General features: G+C 41.4%; 1 pseudogene; it reads left to right on the forward strand.

Annotated features, from left to right (window-relative positions):
* The first annotated feature begins 3390 nt into the window (after nucleotides 1–3390).
* On the forward strand, nucleotides 3391–5456 carry LOC129483920 (radixin-like; annotated as a pseudogene).
* The last annotated feature ends 396 nt before the right edge of the window (nucleotides 5457–5852 follow it).

Raw genomic sequence — 5852 nt, forward strand, 5'->3', positions numbered from 1 at the left:
CAGCTTATGGAAATTTCAGACAGGAAGAGAAAGAAGGGCCTATTCTTAGGTGCTTAAGGGAAGGTGAAACATTGAAGGGAATGATGGCACTGAGGTTGGATGGGTCACCTGAGGTGAAGCTATCAAAGCCTAGTAAATTTTGCTGAGAAATTGTGATTTTATCCTGAGGTGCTGAGGATTTTAAGAAGTGAAATGAAATGACTAGATGTGCATTTTAGAAAGCTTACTATAGCCACAATACAAAGAATTCATTGCAAGGGCAAGAATGGGGATTGGGGAGACCAGTCAGGAGCCTGTTCAGTAACCCAGGTGGGGTCAGGAAAATGGCAGAGGGCATGGAGAGAAGGAAGTCACACAGCTGATTCCAGAAGCCCTTTCTCTGACTGGAGAGAGGGTGACTTCTCTACTAAATCATTCTACTCTTTCTTCTGTTCCCTCTAGACTCTAGTGCCTAAGGCCAACCTTGGAAAGGCGTGGCCAAAGCACCTGCCTGAGCCGCTGCTACAGAATCTGGAGGAGCTGACATAGAGAAGAAACTCAGGTTTCTCCTGAAGGACTCATCCGTGGAGAGTTCCTCCCAGATACCCTGGGGTGAGGTGATGAAGGCCTGGAACAAGGCCCTCAGCCACAGGAAGAAGATGACCATGAAGAGCTTGGGGAAGCAAACGCAGGGAAAGGCCTGTGTGCTTGATAAGTGTGGGAAGGATCTGTGGTTGCCGCAACCACCCTCTGCTGTTCTCCCTTTGCATCCTGCCTTCTTTCAGTTCAAGTTTTCCCTTTAGATCCTTTTTTTCCTTCCACTTCCTCATCACCCACCCCTTCACTTCCCTCCACTGTTTGCCCACCATCCCTTTTCCTCCTGTTTCTCATTAGCCTGTGTGTGTGTCCTTGATTACCTCCACCTGTTCTTTCCACTTGCCATTTCAAAGGTGAAATGTCCTGCTCTCAGTCAGAGATAATGTAGCTCCTCACTAGGTGGAAAGTCAGCATATTTTCACATGTTCAGTGACCTTGCCTGGAAGGAAGTAAAAGACAGTTGACCCCAAACAGCCCATCGCCACCACCACCACCTCAAGACCAGAGTTCAGGGGCCATGTTCTGGGTCAGTGACCTACTGGTATCACCAGAGTGAAGCTGAAAGGGGCCAAGAAGATGTATAAGCAATTTCAGGAAGGTCTGTAATAAGAGTTTGAGGAGGGCCAGAAAGAACTTTCCCCTCCTTGGCCAGAAGCAATGCACGCCACAGAGTTCTGAGGGAAAGGGCCCTAGTGCTGCTTTCCTGGGGAGTGAGGCACACACTCCACACCCACCTGAGTCCCCTGTCCACTGTTTCCTGGATCGGGTTTTAGTCTGTTGTGCAGCTTCCCTAATAAGGGGGAAGTGTTCCTTTGGCTGGCTGAAAAAGGCCCACTCCTTTCCTGGTGCTATGAATCCAGGTGGGACTGCAGTGGCTCTTCTATGGCCATTGACTGTGTGAGCCCCACAGTAAAGTGGGGAGGAGGCAGGACAGGATGCAGGCACCCAAGGACACCACTATGAGCTCTCTGGAGGGTCAGAAGACACAGAGAGCCATCCCTTATCATTTAGGAAATTCTGAATTATTGACAATAAATGTGGCAGGGTACAGGAGGAAAGAGCTCTTGTAATTAAGTGATTGCTTCAAATACATCACCGCCCTCTAGAGATGGGAAATACCTAGACGAAGAATTCTTTCAGAGCCATATCTCAGATATGACAGGACTTCCTGTCGTAAGATAATAAACAGTACTAGACTTTAAAAGCCAGTATTTCTAGTATCATAGTATTACTGTTTTTCTGTTTATCCCTGAGCCCTGGGGAGGTCTTGTTAGAGTGTACAAGCACTGTGACAGCTGGCAGATGAGGCACTGAGAGCCGGAGGAGGTGAGGACTAGTAGCTCCATAGGCCTCCCTGATGTCTGCAGCGCTTGTAGGCACATCTAAGGGGCCAGTGTGACTTAAATGCACTGTGTAAGTTTGAAACGCATGTAGTTTTAGCTTTTATTAAAATGGTTTTTCTTTATAGTCAGTTTTGAGGGTTTTTTAAATGTTAGAAGCATCTTTTTTATTGTTACTTTTTTCCGTTTTCGTCTATCCTAGAAAACAAAAATGTTGCCCTCAAAATTACCTTATGTCTTTCTGCAATTGCCTTTGAGAAGGCTCATCTTCTCCAGACACATTATCATCTGAAATCAGTAGACAATCTTGTATTCTGTGACTGAACCCAAGTTTATTTCATCCAAACAACTTCAAAAACCCAAGCAACAATATATACCTAGTATATTTTAGGACATCAGTAACGTCCTTTAAAAAGTGAAACTTTTCTTAAGCTACATTTTTTCATGTGTGTTCATTGAGGTTCTTACAGAAAGCTGCACTGCACAGTTGTCGGCCCTTTTTAAAATCAACAGTTGACTCAGAAATAAAATATACTTAAAAATCTTATTATTTCTTATATTTTAAGTTCAGTTTTTAAAACTTTCTAAAAAATGTTACCAGTCATTTTTAAGTAGCCATTACAACCCAGTTAATAAATTTTCATAAAACATTTAAACAATGTTTATAAATAATTACACAGTTTTGATTTTCTTAAATATATAGATTGATTTTCATTTTAAAAATGTTTTAATAAGTTTCTAACTAGTTCTTATAATCTAATAAAATAAATTTAGAATTATAGTGGATGTGAGGTTCTCATACATGTTGTTAACATAACTTGCTGAAATGTTATTATACATTTCAATTTAAAATTACTTCTTGGTAATTATTTATATGCACATTTAAAAGTTGATGTCAGGCATGGTGGCTCACTCCTATAATCCTAGCACTTTGGAAGGCCGAGGCAAGAAGATCACTTGAGCCCAGGAGTTCTTGATTAGGCTGGGCAACAGTGAGACCCCCCAACTCTATTTTTAAAAATAAATAAATAAAAGTTGAAATCTGTTAAGCACTATATCTGGTAGGTACTATAATATGCCAAATTATCTAAATATTACAAGATCATAAAGTAACAAATATATAAGATTATTCTTATACATAATTCAAAAATATAAATACAATGGCTTTGATCTACTTAACCATCTCTCCACTAAGCTTTAAGTCTTACTAGCGATTTTTTTTGGAAGGGAGAGAAAAACACCCACTACAGAAAGAGTTTTATTATTCCAGCAAGCTGGGGTTTCTGTGCTGATACACAGAGAATCCTCATCTACCAGAGAGAGCCCTGACTGGGATGCACGACTGGTCACAACGTCAAGATCCTTCTCTGTGACCAACCTGATGACTTATTTGTAAAATTCTTCCGAGGAGGAAACCCTAAATTTTTTTTAAAAACTTCTCTCACTAAAAACCTTATGTCCATTGCGGAGCTGTCTGCGGTGGCTGCGGCGCCTCTCATCTCCCGCCGCCCAGCGACCGCACCACCGCCTCTCCCTCCCTGCCGCAGCCGCGCAGCCCAGCAGCGCCCCAGACACATGCCGGCGGGCGGGAGCCGCTGGCTCTCCGGAAAGTGACAACAGAATTCATCGAAGTGAAGAATTTTTTAAGAAGATAACAAAAAGAGAAAGAAAATGCCGAAACCAATCAACGTAACAGTAACTACAATGGATGCTGAGCTGAAATTTGCCATTCAGCCCAATACAACTGGCAAGCAACTTTTTGACCAGGTGGTGAAAATAGTTGGTTTGCGTGAGGTCTGGTTTTTTGGGCTGCAGTATGTAGACAGCAAAGGTTATTCTACATGGCTTCAACTAAATAAAAAGGTGACACCGCAAGATGTTAAAAAAGAGAAGGATCCTTTACAGTTCAAGTTTAGAGCTAAAGTCTTTCCTGAAGATGTTTCTGAGGAATTAATTCAAGAAATAACCCAAAGACTCTTCTTCTTGCAAGTTAAAGAAGCCATCTTAAAGGATGAGATATATTGTCCGGCAGAAACTGCAGTTCTTCTGGCTTCCTATGCTGTTCAAGCCAAGTATGGAGATTATAACAAAGAAATTCATAACCCAGGCTACCTGGCTAATGATAGACTCCTACCCCAACATACTGGAACAACGCAAACTAACAAGAACAGTGGGAAGAAAGAATACAGAACTGGCATGAAGAACATAGAGGAATACAAAGGGAGGGTTCTATGATGGACTACCTGAAGATTGCACAAGATCTAGAAATGTATGGAGTCAACTATTTTGAAATTAAAAAAAGGAAACTGAATTGTGCCTAGGTGTTGATGCTTTGGGTCTGAATATGAGCATGATGACAAGTTAAAACTGGTTTTCCATGGAGTGAAATCAGAAATGTTTCATTTACTGACAAAAAATTTGTTATAAAGCCAATCAACAAAAAGGCACCTGATTTTGGTTTTTACGCCCCTCACCTGAGAGTCAATAAGCAGATTTTGGCCTTATGTATGGGAAACCATGAACTGTACATGCAAAGAAGGAAGCCTGATACTATTGAAGTATGACAGATGAGGGCTCAGGCTAGGGAGGAGAAACATCAGAAGCAGTTGGAGAGGGCACAATTAGAGAATGAAAAGAAGAAAAGAGAAATAGCAGAAAAGGAAAAGGAAAGAATAGAATGTGAAAAGGAAGAGCTAATGGAACGTCTAAAACAAATAGAAGAACAGACGATTAAAGCCCAGAAATAACTAGAAGAACAGACACAAAAAGCTCTAGAACTGGATCAAGAATGAAAACGAGCAAAAGAAGAAGCGGTGGCTTGAAAAGGAGCGTCCAGCTGCTGAAGAGGCTAAGTCTGCCATAGCAAAACAAGCTGCCGACCAGATGAAGAATCAGGAGCAGCTAGCAACAAAACTTGCTCAATTCACTGCCAAGATTGCACTCCTAGAAGAAGCCAAGAAGAAAAAGGAAGAAGAAGCTACTGAGTGGCAACACAAAGCTTTTGCAGCCCAGGAAGACTTGGAAAAGACCAAAAAAGAGTTAAAAACTGTGATATCTGCCCCCCTTCCACCTCCACCACCACCAGTCATTCCTTTGACAGAAAACGAACATGATGAACATGATGAGAATAATGCTGAGGCTAGTGCTGAATTATCAAATGAAGGAGTAATGAACCATAGACGCAAAGAAGAACATGTAACAGAAACACAGAAAAATGAGCGTGTTAAGAGCAACTTCAGGCATTAAGTTCAGAATTAGCCCAAGCCAGAGATGAAACCAAGGAAACACAAAAGCATGTTCTTCAGGCTGAGAATGTTAAAACAGGCCGTGATAAGTACAAGACTCTGCGACCGATTCAACAAGGCAATACAAAGCAGCATATCGATGAGTTCGAAGCAATGTGAGAGCTGTTATTTTGCATATATGTTCTTCATAAGCTCAACTACCAACAGAGAAAAGCAGGCCTTTGCAGATAGGGTGGAATGCATCCCACCTTACCAAAGCACTTACACCGGTTTGACTGTGCTAGCTAAAAGACAAATTTAAGGGGAGGTCTTCAACATTAAGGCAGTCTGATATCATGCTTAGTTTTCTTTTTGTTTTGGTCCAGGAATGGAGAATGGTGTTCCATTGCCTTTTTTCACATTTTTTCTTTTTCTTTTTTTTTCTATTGAAGATTAACACTAATTATCATGTCTGACAAATGCGTATCTGTGGTTTCAGTTTTACGTATATTTTAAAGGATAATGGTGAACATTTTAATGGGTTTCCCTTGCCCCTTCCATATTTAACCTGTATATAGTTCCACATTCTCTCTCACTCACATTTTCTCAATGTGTCCTTCTCTTACCTGCCATGCCCATAGCCATAATTCCACCATCATACAGATCAGGTAGTGTTTAAAATGATAGTAGTAGCACAGTGGACAGTCTTTGA

The sequence above is a fragment of the Symphalangus syndactylus genome, chromosome 6 (assembly GCF_028878055.3).
Source record: "Symphalangus syndactylus isolate Jambi chromosome 6, NHGRI_mSymSyn1-v2.1_pri, whole genome shotgun sequence".
Lineage (NCBI taxonomy): Eukaryota > Metazoa > Chordata > Mammalia > Primates > Hylobatidae > Symphalangus > Symphalangus syndactylus.